Genomic DNA, 14,084 nt, shown 5'->3' on the forward strand with positions numbered 1-14,084 from the left:
CCGCCCAACCACATCAAGGTCCAGCGGACACAAGAGTGGAGTGCCTTGACAGGCCGAGTATCACGAAGACCCTGGCGGAGATTTTCAGCATTGAGGTCAGTCCCAGCTGGATGGACGAGATCATTGCATACAAGCGCAACGGCACATTGCCAGAGGATAAGGTCCAGGCGAGACAGCTCAAGCGGAGAGCAACCCGCTACAACATCCAGAATGGCAAGCTTTACCGCCAAGGATTCACCCATCCCAACCTCCGCTGCCTAACCCCAGAGGAGGGAAAGGTCGTCCTAGCGGAAATCCATGGCGGAGAATGTGGAAACCACTCGGGCGCCAGATCCTTGGCCAACCGCACAATGCGGCAGGGCTACTTCTGGCCCACACTTGGTGATGACGCCCGATGGATTTCAAGGTCTTGCCACAAATGCCAACAGTTTGCAGATCTCCCACATACACCGGCAGAGCCACTGTCAATTATCATCGGCCCATGGATTCACTCCTCGTGGGGCCTCGATTTGATGGGAAAGTTCCAAACCGCCAGGGGCCAGTTCAAGTACATTATTGTTGCCATCGATTACAACAGCAAGTGGATAGAGGCGGAGCCACTGACGGCAATAACTACAGCCAAGGTAATTCACTTCCTCTGGAAGAACATCTATTGCCGCTATGGTGTCCCACATACAATCATTACAGACAACGGCACACAATTCAACAACAAGGAACTCATCTCCTTTACCGCCAACCTTGGCACCTGTACATACATGTACATTTGCAAGCATAATTAGCTATAATGGGCCACGCTCATTCGACCGCCAAAGGTACTAATTCCAACCAAAGGAATGACATGCAAACACACCGCCAGGCGGGCTACAACCTCGGCGGCGGATCACCCCCAGATCACCGCTAACGCGCCGCCACGCGCCGCGCCAAGATAGCATCAGAAGCTCCCAGAGCTGGGGACTAAAGCACATCAGTCCCACATCGAAAACAAAGAGAAGATCAACCTCTTCCTCACCTATAAAAGGTTCTCTCCTCTCTCCTCATTAATTACGCATTCAATACTTACCTACTGTTACTTTGTCAACATAAATACATTGACTAACTTAGGCATCGGAGAGTTGAAGACCGCCCAACGCGGTCTCCCTCTGACTACGCCGTTTGTATTTTACTTGACAGGTAGCGGAGGCTTTGAGAACGTCACAAGTATCGATCCGCCCTCCGGATCAGCGTTAACAAAGGTTCAGCTACCGCCGAACTTTTAGACATTAACAGCACCAAGTTGAGTTTTGCATCTGTCGCCCACCCCCAAACCAACGGCCAGGTCGAAGCAGCAAACAAGATAATCAAGAAGCTGCTAAAAAAAAAGCTCGACGACGCCAAGGGTTTATGGGCGGAGAAGCTGCCAGAAGTTCTATGGGCTATCCGGACAACTTCAACTTCCGCCACCGGCGAAACACCCTTTTGTATGATGTTCGGAACAGAGGCTGTCCTACCTGTTGAAGTAACTCAGCCTACCACTAGGGTCGAAGGCTACTGCCCAGAGACCAACAGCGACGGCGTCAACCTGGACAGGGACCTCCTAGAAGAAAAAAGACACAAGGCCCATTTGCGCAACTTGCAAAACAAACAACGGGTATCGCGTTTCTACAACGCCAGAGTCAAGGCCCGGAACCTCCAATTGGGGGACTGGGTAATGAAGGAAGTAATTCCACCGCCAACAAAACTCCGCCCAACTTGGGAAGGTCCATACAAAATTGTGGAAGTCGTTAGCCCAGGCACCTTCTACTTAATGGACAAGGATGGCGTCACGTCGACCCACCCTTGGAATACCGAACACCTTCGGTATTATTACAAATAGTCATCCGCTACCCAACGGATACTACCCCACTTTTGTACACGCTGATCAATCAGCTATCAATGAAACGAGGAATTATTCAAACCATTGTTACCAAGTCTAGCACTGAGGGCAGCTGGCAACGCCAGCAATCGTCAGCGGACCTCGTCCGCTACGTGGTGCACTTGGACCAATCTTAATTCCTTTAATGTTTCATTGATTGACAAAAGAAAAATATAAGTCATAGCACTAGCGGTATAAACACATCATAACAAACACCAACTTCGAAAATTTCATTCCATTTCAAAATATTTGTTACAAGTTATTATGCCTTAGCGGCTACAAAAAAAAAGAGAATACAATGCGGTCCCAGCTGGCCTCAGGGGTTGCCCTCGGCATTTTCTGCTTCAGCAGGCGGCGGCACGATCGCTCGACTCATTTGATCGGACCCTCGGGCTGTCGGACTGGGGGTCTCTATGGTGCCGTCCGCCCGGGTGTGCGCCGCCAGGAGTCCAGCCCGCGACACCTCCGACGGGGTAGGATTGGGGGTCTGCTAGGACCCTTCCGCGAGGATTTACGCCGCTTTCTCCACTGCCTGAGCGGGCGCCCCCCGCTGGGGCAGGCACGACATCTTTCTTCGGCGGGGCACTCTTGGCCGGCGACGTATCAGGCTGTGACGCTTTGACGAAGTCGATGGCGCCCTTCCGCTTCAGCATTTCTATGTTTGCTAAGGCCCCAGCCTTCGCCGACTCGGTCATCGCCTTAGCATACTCTGCCGACTGCTTGAATGCTTCAACAGCGGCGGCCGCGGCAGTATCCCCTTCAGCCCTTAGGCGGGCAACCTGGCCTTCCAGCCGCTTCAGCTCGGTCACCCTAGCGGCGGACTCCCGCTGCACAATGATAAGCTTCTTGTCCTTAGAGGCTATCCGCTCCTGCAGCAGGGCGATATCCTCCTCCAACTTGGAGACGCAGTCATTCCTCTCCAAGTCCCGCTCGATGGCCACGTTGAGCTTACCGCGGACGTCGGCAAAGTCACATTCCGCCTTGACCAGCCGCCTTTTTGTCTCCTCCAGCTTCTCCCTCGCCTCCGCCAGCTCCCTCTGGAGGCTTTGAATATCCTCCCTCAGCTCCCCTTCGACCAGAGGCTGCTTCTTTGCCGCCTCAAACATGTCGTGGAGCCCAGCTGATATCTGACCAAACGCCGAGCTGTAGGGCGATTGGTCAATCGCGGTTGGGCGTGAGATCCCCGCTAGTCCGCCAAACCCTAGCCTTTAGCACAGGTGGAAGAGGAACTCCCGCTCGCCATCTGTCATAAACTCCGCGTAGGCGGCGAAGGAGTCCAGGTCACTGGCGGCGGGCGCCTCCCATTCCACCACAGCAGCTTTATGCGGGGCTTGACGGGCCTTCTTGTGCTGCCGGCCCCCGACAATCTCCACATCCTCCCCCTCTTCCTCGTCGGGGGAGTCTATCTGCCGGCGCTTCCTCTCAAGCACCCTTGTGTTCCCGCCAGCGGCCCTCGTCACCCTCAGCGGCGGTTCCTCCCTGGGGGCGGGGACAGTCCCTGCCGGTTGCACCGGCCTTTCTTTCTGGGAACCACGCCTGTTGGCGGGTACCCTTTCCTTTGGAGCAGCCGCTGTTGCGGCCCCCTTTTTTCCGCCTGCTACGGGGACCCCCGCCTGAACGACGGGCAGGCCGTCGTCGCCAAGGTGAGAGTGGAGCGGCATCTGCAACACCACCGGAACCTCGGACTGGCTCAGCGCCAGTGTCTCGGGGTTCACTACAGTCTTCTGGGCCGCCAACCCCTCGGCGTACATTGTCTCCAGGAAGTTATCAATCTCCGCACGGTCCATTGCCTTTTCGAACGCGTCGCGGCTCGATTTGTTACCTGGCGGAGTTTTTAAAAAAAAAAACAATAAACCAGTCAGTCTGGGCTACTTATTACAAAAAAGAGCAGTATGGCGGAAATTTCTTACCAACGGAGCGAGTTAGTTTCTGCTCGACTAGCAACTCCCAACCAGTCAGAAGTTTGAAGTCCAGCAAGTTGCGGTTCCGCCAACAACCTCTGATCCGTGCCACGCGACACTCCTCCTCGCGCGTTAAGTTGTACCGCAATCCCGCTGCACAAACACAAATCGATTAGTAAAGGTACATTTGCAAAATACAAGCACCCGCCAGCTACATTCAGCGGAAACTAGTTACCAACCTCGAATAGGTTGGAACTCCGACTTAATCCTAAACGTCGGCCCTTCCTCGTTCACCCCAACCTGATACTCCCACCCATCTGTGGCGACGCAGAAGGTCCCCTGCCAGTAGGACATTGAATCCCTTAGATTCTCGATCAGCTTGGGTGCTCTCTGGCGGCGGCTCAGGTTCACTTGCCCTCTGCAACCCTGGCGCTTCACGTAGACCAACTCGTAGAAGTGAAGCACTTCCGCCACAGTAGGCCCCTCGCACCCGGACAACAGCCACAGTGAGTTCATTGCCAGCATCAACCGCCACATGTTGGGGCAAATCTGACCAAAGGTAAGGCCAAACTCGCACACCAAGATTTGGAGATTGGGCACCAACGGGAGTGTCACTCCTTGGCGGAATATCGCCTCATGTCGCCTCGGTTACGAAATCCATAATTACTATCATTTATGGCAAGAAGACGGCCAGCCTTAGGAGACAAGCCTCAGCACGCTAACCCTCTGTGGGTTGGACACGTGTCAACCACCACTAGACGAAGCGTCTGGTGAAAGTAACCACTTGGGAGGATTTCCCCAACCGTCCGAAGTCTCCGCAGAGCGAAACCCCGCCAGCGGAACTTCTCCCTTGTCATCTTCCAAGTGACGAAGTCTCCGCTGAGCGAAACCCCGCCAGCGGAACTTCTCCCTTGTCATCTTCCAAGTGACGAAGCCTCCGCTGAGCGAAACCCCGCCAGCGGAACTTCTCCCTTGTCATCTTCCAAGTGACGAAGTCTCCGCTGAGCGAAACCGCGCCAGCGGAACTTCTCCCTTGTCATCTTCCAAGTGACGAAATCTCCGCTGAGCGAAACCCCGCCAGCGGAACTTCTCCCTTGTCATCTTCCAAGTGACGAAGTCTCCGCTGAGCGAAACCCCACCAGCGGAACTTCTCCCTTGTCATCTTCCAAGTGACGAAGCCTCCGCTGAGCGAAACCCCGCCAGCGGAACTTCTCCCTTGTCATCTTCCAAGTGACGAAGCCTTCGCTGAGCGAAACCCCGCCAGCGGAACTTCTCCCTTGTCATCTTCCAAGTGACGAGGTCTCCGCTGAGCGAAACCCCGCCAGCGGAACTTCTCCCTTGTCATCTCCCAAGTGACGAGGTCTCCGCTCAGCGGAACTTCTCCCTTGTCATCTCCCAAGTGACGAAGTCTCCGCTGAGCGAAACCCCGCCAGCGGAACTTCTCCCTTGTCATCTTCCAAGAGACGAAGTCTCCGCTGAGCGAAACCCCGCCAGCGGAACTTCTCCCTTGTCATCCTGCAAGCGGGGCGGTCTTCCGCCACACACATCTGGCGGACCCCCTTTCATCTTGCAAGTTGTGTGCTTTGTTCAGCGCAATATCGCTCAATGAAGTACCGCCAGGCACGTCTACTGGACGCTGCTTCCTGCTGCAGTCAGTGGGGGGATATCCGCCAGCGGCGGATCCCGAGGCCACGCCTCACTCTGACAACGACCGCCACTCGGCGTTACGGTCAGACTGTCCCTACGGGACACGGGGACTTGTCAACAGTCTACGACGGCCCTGATCAGGCACGTTGACCCCCGAGACTCGGGTACTAAGATTGGGTTCGCTACCCAACACCCTCTGCTCCGTGCAGCTCCCCCTCAACAAACAATTTGCCGACCATCCGGAGGTCTATCTTAGTCGGGGAGTGGGGGACTCCCTGGGGGTTTAGCAGGGGCCCACCCGAAAGGGCATAAAGCGTTTGCTCACAAAATTCATGGTTGACAACGCACTGACGCTAATTATGCTCTTGCAAGTCTAGCGGAACAAAACGCTTCAAACCGCCGAGCAACTCCCCAACCTAGATTGCCCTCCTTGACTGGGGACTTGGGGGACTTGTACATACATGTACATTTGCAAGCATAATTAGCTATAATGGGCCACGCTCATTGTACCGCCAAAGGTACTAATTCCAACCAAAGGAATGACATGCAGACACACCGCCAGGCGGGCTACAACCACAGCGTCAGATCGCCTCCGACGCGCCGCCACGCGCCGCGCCAAGATAGCATCAGAAGCTTCTGAAACTGGGAACTGAAGCACATCAGTCCCACATCGAAAACAAGGAGGAGGTCAGCCTCCTCCTCACCTATAAAAGGTTCTCTCCTCTCTCCTCATTAATTACGCATTCAATACTTACCTACTGTTACTTTGTCAACATAAATACATTGAATAACTTAGGCATCGGAGAGTTGAAGACCGCCCAACGCGGTCTCCCTCTGACGCCCTTTGTATTTTACTTGACACGTAGCGGAGGCTTTGAGAGCATCACAAGTATCGATCCGCCCACCGGATCAGCGTTAACAAAGGTTCAGCTACCGCCGGACTTTTAGACATTAACAACCTAGTTGTAATAGAGTTTAGAATTAGAGATATTCTTGGAAATATAGATATCCGATTAATTGTACGATTATCTTTCCTTGTACAACTCTGATTCTATGTCTTGTAATCCTCTATATAAAGAGGCCCCTATTATCAATGAAAAGATGTCTCAATTCTCTCCCAAATTTGGTTTTCCTTAAACATATACCAAGATATTCAATAAATTTAGTTTAAGAAAAATCCAAATTTAGATTGTTTTGAACTTTTGTAATAAATGTTGGGGCCATGTATAGAAATTAATTATCTTTAGTTAATTGTTTTAGGTAAATTATAAAGGTGTATAGGGTATATAAGGAATTTCGAAAAAAAAAAATTGAATGTTATATTAAAGGGGAGGTAAGAAGAGTATTTTTTTTTGTTTGTTTGTTTTTCTTTTTCTCTCTCTGTCCTAATTTGTCTATTCAAAATCTATTGATAGTTAAAAAAAGATAGAGGTCCAAATATCAAATTTGGAGGTCCAATTAGAACCACCCTTTAAGAATCAGTGGCAATGAGTGAAACAATTGAAGAAAGAAACGGTGATGCCCCGGAAATTCGTTATTATTTTTCGAGGATTTTCTAGAATTTAATTAGTAGTTGTTGGACGATTCGTGGTTTGTAGATGGAGCGGAAGTGTTTCAGACGAATAATTACTGGAAACGTTTTATTTTTGAGGGGTCAAGGAATTGACTTTTTATTCGTTGAGTTTCTCCCAAAACTTCCTTCACAAAAGTTGTAGAGTGCGTCGATACGTGTTCGTGGATATGTGGTACGCGTAAATCGGAGGTTGTACGAGAGAGTTATGGTCAGTGGAATTTATTTCCATTTTCAGAAATTTTTGTATAAATTGGAAAATTTCTGGATTGGTATGCACGAAAAACAAAAGCTGCAATTTTTGTCAAATTCCAGAAATTTCTAGAAACTGAACTCTCTCAGTTTTCCGGTTGACCCGACCCGGACTCGAATCGAAGACCTGACTTTTCCGGTGAGCTCCAGCGAAGGCAAACCACGAAACCGACCCAGATATCTTCCTCTCCTCGTTCCGGTCCTCCCTACGGTGGTCTCTAGTGGCGATTCTCACCCACGGCGGTGCAGCGAGGCGGCGAAGATCTGTGGCGGCGGACCTGATCAGTTTTCTCGATTCCAGCGACGGCTGGAGGTGAAATTGATCTTGTTGTGCTCGTGGAAGCCTCCTCTATCGATTCGTGGTGGTGGTTTTGATCGATTCTCGGTGTGGAGATGCAACTCAAGGTGAACAGTAATTCTGGGGCTTGCAATAGCGATTGGCAACGATCTAGGCTGATTTGGCTTGAACCCCAAGTACTAAAGTTGCTCTACTTGGTATTCTTGACATTTTGGACGGTTGGATTGTGGTGGTTTTGAGTTTGGTCGGCGGTCATGTGTCACCATCTGTGGAGGTGCTTGGCGGCTTTCCGGGCATGTTAAGGGCAATTTCTTTTGCCTATTATCATCTACTTGTCTATACGAGCGTTTTGATATATGGCTTGTAGCTTTTGGAGATAGTATGAGCATGTTAGGATTTTCAGCAATTTCGATTCGCTCGATTTTCGATCCGTGAGCATCCTACTATTCGATCGACTTGTAGCTTTGACATATCGATCGTAGAAGTATTCCAGAGACTTTGGGTGTCTCAGATGAGGTTCTGCCTCGATTGGCGTTACTTTTAGGGTTTTAGTTCAAACAGCGTTCGAACTTTAATCGCTTTGTGTTTCATGTACTAAGATGAGACCGTATGTGATTAGGCACTTGACGAAGTATTCTTGGATGGATATTTTGTGGTTGTGTTACTCTGTTCTGTATAGAAGACGCATCGGGATTCAGAGGTGAGTAAATCTCACAATATTCGTTATGAATAAAGTTACCATATTGTCATGGAGTTATTTGTTTAACTGTGACTATAGTTGGTATTAGTAGCATTCCTGAGTGGGTGACTATATATATATATATATATATATATATATATATATATATATATATATATATATATATATATATCTATATTTACGTAAAAAATAGGGCTAAATACTGGTTACTACTGTAGACCCCGTGATTCCGAACATCACTTTTTGACGGGATTATTTTTCGTGACCTTTGTTTGGCCAAAAAGTTTTGGAAATAGTTTGGGCTTGGGCCATGGGCCCAAGAATAGCATAAGGTTAGAGTCCAAAATTTACTTTGGACACCCAACAGACGGGTATGCTAGTGAACCTAGCCCAATAAGTTAGTTGACCTTTGACTCGAGCATCTCCCTTGATCCAATAAGGTTCTTGTAGCTCATAATAGCATCCTTGCATAATTTTGAAATCTACTTGTGCGTGCGTTTACGATTTTGTCATTTTACTTTATTTCTTAACAATTGGTTGAATTCCTACTCGACTTACCCGACGCTTACTCGTTAACCATCTCACCGACTTTCAAAAGCACAATTTATTTACTCCTTATGTTTTTTTAAACTCAAGCAAATCCCGACAAAATCTACTTTGCCATTTTTCTATCTAAATACAAGTTTGGTGAGGCCCAATCCTTCTTTGGTCTTGCCAACCCTTTAATTTGAGTTTTCTTGTATTTACTTATTTTACTTTTATTTTTCCCCATCATTTTGGTTTTTACAACCTATTATTTTTACCCCAAATTTATCTGATTTCATTCCTTCACTTTCCCCAAGCTAAGTCGTCTGTCTCACACGCAAGCCCAGCTTTTCCTCTTTCTTTGTTCACGTCAAAGTTGGGCAGAGGGAAAGAAAACCTCGATCAGCAACTCTATTCCACGTTACCAACATGGATATGGCAACTCCTCCAAGAACATTGTTGGGTTGCATCACGAGTATGAAAATATGTGCAAATTTATGTGATGTTACCTACTCCCTAGATTAGGAGGTCAAGTTTTAGTAAAGGGGAAAAGTAAGAGTATCGTACCCAAGGGATTGAGTAACTCTACCCTACCTAGATCACCGTGAAAATAAACCTAGAAAACACATGTAAAGTCTACCTTTTTACAAGTTCACAACCTTAGCCCTTTGGAAGCTAAAGATCATAAGTAGATACTATTATACTACCCTGCTGGTATTGATTTCATTGGTTAAACTTTGTTCATGTGTAGATACTATTATACTAGCTGCATTTATGGCTTTCTTAGTTTCATTATTTGGAGAACAATGTAAGCGGGCAGATTCTGATATAAGCCTAGTATAAATGTGAATGGGTGATTCAATCATAGAAGATAGAGGAGACTGATTCTGACTCTACATTTTTATCATTCTGTATCCTCAATATTCACTTGAACCTTCATGATAGCGGATGAACTCGAGATTGATTTTGGATTTCTCCCAACCCATGCAGTTAATTGCATTATACATTTTCTGTCGACGATTTTGGCTAAATATTGGGAGTTCAGGCAGTGAGTTGCATGTTTTTTACTTAAGTACTGATGCATGGTCACAAAATAACATCTCAGATGGCAAAAGTCCCAGAGTGAATAGCTCTTGGTGATATGAATTGGTTGCCTTCTATAGTTTTGACTTTAATTGTGGACTCATAAACTTGTCCTGCTTTTATCTGTCCAGGTGCTAGTTTTTGCTGAAATTTTGTTTAAATTGAGTCATGTCAAAGGGGATAAGGGGTGAGGTTTTTTTAATTTTGTAGTTCTCGGAAGCTAAAATATTGATAACTTATGTCTTTGATTGCCACTTCAGTTCTCATTTCAGCATAGTTTTGATTTTTTTATTTTTTATTTTTATGTTCTGATTATTCTGTGTTAGTTTGAAAATATTTTTTTTTTTTGGTGGTCTGAAAACATATAAAGACGAGCCCCAAGGAAATCATAGATCAGCCATCATGGAAAAAGAATGGACCAAATATGAAAGGTTAAATTTTAAAATCTTAACTCTAATCGAATGTAAAGGACATAAACTGTAGATACTAAGTAAAAATATATTTTTTTTCTTTTGTCTAGAAACACTGTTATCTATAAACAAGGAGCAAGGAAGTTCGTTGATAATGTCCAGGCGAGTATGGGGGATCCAGAAAGGATGTTGTCCTTGTAACAATTGTATAAGTTTCAAACGCCACAACTTTAATGTAGTATATGACCACCTGATCTGCTATTTGTGGTTGAATTGCCTTGTCAAGTTTCTTTTGCTACTTAAATTATTTGGCTATTATATGGCTTTGATAGCATTGAGTGTTACTTGGCAGCTTGCTTATCAATGGTACTCATGTATGTTTGTTGACATTCTCCAATGATTAAGCATTTTTTTTGTTTAGTTCTTTTGCCTGTGTGTGTAGGTTGCTTCGGTAGAAAATGATCCAGGTGGTGGAAGTGAGGTTGAAACATCAGGACCTGTACCCTCCTCCTTAAGCAAGGTTTTTCTTCCATGCTCAAACCTTGAGGCTGTGAGCAGAACATTACAGAGCAAGGATGATCTAGCTAGCATGTTCTATATTTGAATATTAGTTTAATTATACTATGATTTTGTAATATGAAGTTTTTTAAATGACATAATGTACTATATGAATGCTTTTGTTTATTATCCTTGAATGAAGGGGTTTAATTAAAACATTGTCTATTAGAAGTGTGAATGAAGACATCTTTTACGACACGCAAAATGGTATTTTACGGCACACAATCAAAGTTGTAAAACATCTTTCACGGCCACAAGAAAAATTTGTCTTTTACGACACACTTCTTTGTGCTGTAAAGTTGTCTTTTACAGCGCACATTGTGTGTCGTAAAAGACCACTTTTGCTATAGTGGGTAAAAAAGATTAGGTAGCCTAGAGAATAATAAAGTTAATAAAAATGGTCTTATATGTCATTGACTCTATAGAAACTAACTACTATTAACTTCAATTCTGAACTCCCAAGTAATGAGTGCAGTTTATATATAAAGGGCCTTCTAGTGAGGGATCTTTCTTTTGGTCATTTTAAGGGATTTCTCGTGAAACCCACTTTTCGATCACATATAGACATTTCGACTATTTAAATTTTAGGTCCCTAAGAGTAGATCTATTGTGCAAATTTTCAACCAAAATCGTTTGGGTGTTCATGATCGTAATTTACCATAATGAACATGAACGGTTTAAGTTGGACTGATTCGGTTTGTCTATTGATTTGATCTAGTTTGGTATATTAATGATTGTCAATTTGGCTGAAAATTTGCAGAAGATATCTACTTATGGAGACCTAAAACCTAAATGATCGAGATGCCAATATGTGACCGAAAAGTTGGTTTAATAAGCGATCCCTTAAAATGTCCAAAAAAATTGATCCCTACTGCTTACTTTACATCCTACATGTCAGCGGCCCTTTAAATATATATATATATACAGCCCCCTTCCAATGAGGGATACCTATTTTTGGCCAACTTGAGGGATAGGCTCCCAGCCCTTGGATCAGGTTTAATGAGCTTGAATGGCTCAGATTAAGTCAAGGGTTTTCACCCTTTTCTAAGCCTCCAACCCCGAATTCCCTATCTGCCCGATTCGTTCTGGAGAGTATCAACAACGCTCAGAGAATTCACCCGACCAATTCTCATCTCAAGCACCATCTATTTCTTCAAGTGGGTTTTCTCTTTGTAGTGAGTATATGATTTCTTGATTTTGATTTAATATTTTGACCTTGATTTTGAATTGGCTGAAACTTTCTGGGCGGATCTCTGTTATTGTAACAGATACTTGTATTCTTCTTAGCTTGTTTTTTGTTTTGAAAATTATTTGGCTAGTGGATCTGTTTCAGCATTAGTTTGTTCCTTAGATTTTAATTATGGAAAGCTTGATGCGTTTGATTCATGAAATCTGTTTGTTCTATTGTTTGTTAATTTCTGGATTTCTTAAATTGAGTTTGTTGAATTACTGACTGTTGGTTTGCTTCTGGGGGATAGGAATTCATGAGTTCTAGATGAATGAAGAATTGAAATGGGTTCAGAATTGTTTTCTGATTCTTTCTTTGCCAATTATATGGTTGTTTTGATATGGTTTGTGAATTAATGAATTTCTATACATTTTTAAATTTTAGTATCTACTGAATATCCTTACTCTCATACATGAATAAGCAAACTTTGTTTTGACAAACTGTGTAATCATATATGTTTTGTTTGGATTTGATTGTCTTTGGCAGCTAATGGGATGTTAGCAGTCCCCATGAGAAAGAAACTAATGAGATGTCAGTGCCTCTGGAATTAAAGACTTCTCGAACTCAAGCAATCACTCAACACTGAAGTGGGGTAGGTTCTCATATGTTGCCTATTCGTTGTATTGATTTGCTCACTAGTATTTGTTGCCTAATTTTGAGCAGCTACAGGACGTGACAAGAGATTCCAAGGTTGATGATACTGAGGTTGAAGGGAAGGATCACAAAGAATCAGATGTATCAAACCCAGAGGATGATGTTAAAGAAGCTGAAAGCTAGATGGGTCTTATTGTGGAGCAGACATCATTTATGTTTCTTCCTTAAGGAAAGATGATTGTATTGAATCTCTATATGTTGTGTCTGTCTAGTTTTGGATGCGAACACAACCTTGTTGTCTTACATTATGTAGAACTCTTCTGAACCAAATTATGTGGAATTTTGTGTAGTTTTCTAAATTTGAAGAAGCTTTTGAAGCAACTTTGATTCCATTTCAATTAGTGGAATTCCATTTGCTACTATTATACTACCATATCAGTACATATCAATAGCAAATGGAATTGAAATAAGCACAAGAATTACAATTCACATTGTCTGTCTCTACAAAAATTAGCATGCAAGAATATGAATAAAAAAAAAAACACTGATATTTAAGAAAACAACTTTGATCATTGATCTGCAGCTACAACAGCACAGCTGCTACAATTGTCTCATTTTGGCTAAAGAAAAAACTGCCTCAAAAGCATCTGCAAGACTACAACAAATTGTAACCTACAACTAGTCAATTGGCATGTACAAGAATATATATACAATCAACATCAATGCTAGACTTGTGACTTTGCATCAGTGAGAACTGAGAAGGAACCTGCATTTGCACTGTCAGTAAAATCAAACAGATGTAGGGATATATAACTTCATCTGGGATTGATAAAACTCAATGACACATAAACGTAACTGAAAGAAACTGAAATTGCTGGAACAGTAGACCATCTGACAGGACCCGCCCCGGTTTTCACCCTGAAATCCGAAGAGGCCCTGCGGGCCCACCTTAGAAGAAATTCTACCAAAAATTTGACAGAACTTCTCCTAAAAATGGACAACCCAAAACCTGTAGAAAAACATTTACACTTCTAAATCATCCATCCTTATTCTCCTGGAGCCACCATGCTCCCTAAATCACAACACCTCCCAATTTCACAAACAATTCTGAACTTAAGAATATTAATCTCAAGAGTTATCAGAGCAATCTATTTCTTAGGCGTACAAGAAGGTAGAATACAAGATAAAGGACCGATACTTTTATAATGCGGAAGCTATGACAGCTATGCCTCAACCCCAAGTACGCTCGACCTCAAGCTAAACTGGCCTGCAAACTGGGCATTTGAAACCGAAGGGCCCAGGGGAAAACATTTAAAAACCGTTAGAGTGAGTGGACGAAAAATAAGTACTTTCGAATGTATAAGTAAAACTTAATGCTTTCACAAGTTATTCTCTAAAATCTCGCATGCAGTAACAATCTTGGAAAA

The 14,084-nt window shown here is 44.6% G+C and overlaps 1 long non-coding RNA gene across 1 annotated transcript; it reads left to right on the top strand.

Annotated features, from left to right (window-relative positions):
- The first annotated feature begins 11,844 nt into the window (after nt 1-11,844).
- LOC133740225 (uncharacterized) lies at nt 11,845-13,038 on the top strand. Its single transcript, XR_009861076.1, has 3 exons — nt 11,845-11,992; nt 12,550-12,655; nt 12,727-13,038. It is a non-coding gene; the product is annotated as an uncharacterized LOC133740225 (long non-coding RNA).
- The last annotated feature ends 1,046 nt before the right edge of the window (nt 13,039-14,084 follow it).

Source organism: Rosa rugosa, chromosome 3 (genome assembly GCF_958449725.1).
Source record: "Rosa rugosa chromosome 3, drRosRugo1.1, whole genome shotgun sequence".
NCBI lineage: Eukaryota > Viridiplantae > Streptophyta > Magnoliopsida > Rosales > Rosaceae > Rosa > Rosa rugosa.